We start from the raw sequence: 1,118 nt of genomic DNA on the forward strand, positions 1-1,118 counted from the left end.
GGGGGGGGGGGGAGAGTGTCTTTAAAAGTGAGCAGAGAGGAGAGGATGCTTTACTGCCTAGAATATACAGCTTTTATTCAGCTCTGTCCTTGCCCCTGGCCCTAGTCGCAGGCTGGTATGGTTTTTCATTTTCTCAAACTTTCTCACACATGTCTGAATAAAAAACATGCATATGTAGAGTAAGTTTATAATATGGATCAATTTATTTTTGTACTCTGTAGGAGAACTGTGTGTATATATGCATGCAAAATGTAAGTATGTAAAATGTATTGTGTGGGAGTACATAAGGCAGCAAAACTCTTTCAAGAAGATTAATCTTTTTATCCAGTAGTTCATTACTTCAGAAGTTTTTACTTTCTTTTGTTAAAAATAGAAACTTTTCCCATACCATTCCCTTGGATTTGCAAACTGAATACACTAGTAAAGACCTGTATTAAAAAACAAAGCTCTACAGGGAATAAAAGTCAGGTTTCTAATGGTTTTCTGTCCTGAGAATGAATGCCAATGTTGACTCTCCCATGCCTAGTAAGGATGAAGCACAGTCTTCGGCCATCCTAGCCGAAGTATCCTTGGTATACTTTGGTATCCAGGATATCCATATCCTATGGTATCCTTCGGCCATAGGACACCCTAACGTCCTTCCCATTTCTCTCTCAATAAATTCATAAATCTGTAAGTCTGTGTGAACTAGTAAATCTTGCAGTCTCCTCTCTCTGTTCCCATACGGAGAAGGACCCCAGGAAAGGTGTTTCGTGTGCACCTTGTGGCATGGAGGGCTGAGTTAACACTGCAAGGGGCTGATCTGCTGCCTGAAAAATGACATACAGTGCATAAAGCAACTTCTGGCCCTCACCCAGGGCTGAAACCCGCCTGTGCAACCAGTAGTGCAAAGGCAGATACCTTTGTACTTTATTATAGACACAGTAAACAAAGAATTTTTGTTTCTTCTTCCTTAGCTGTCATAATGAAATTTTATTATTGTAGTGGTTTTATCTGTCTCCTGATGAACATGAATGTCGTTAGCCTCTTTCCCACGCTCTCTGCATCGGTGTCTCAAGGCGCTTCTCTTGACTTCATGGCAGCTCTTTCTTTCCACGCCTCGTGTCCCCAGCTGTAAG

The sequence above is a fragment of the Aptenodytes forsteri genome, unplaced genomic scaffold, assembly GCF_000699145.1.
Source record: "Aptenodytes forsteri isolate BGI_AS27 unplaced genomic scaffold, ASM69914v1 Scaffold61, whole genome shotgun sequence".
Classification (NCBI taxonomy): Eukaryota; Metazoa; Chordata; class Aves; order Sphenisciformes; family Spheniscidae; genus Aptenodytes; species Aptenodytes forsteri.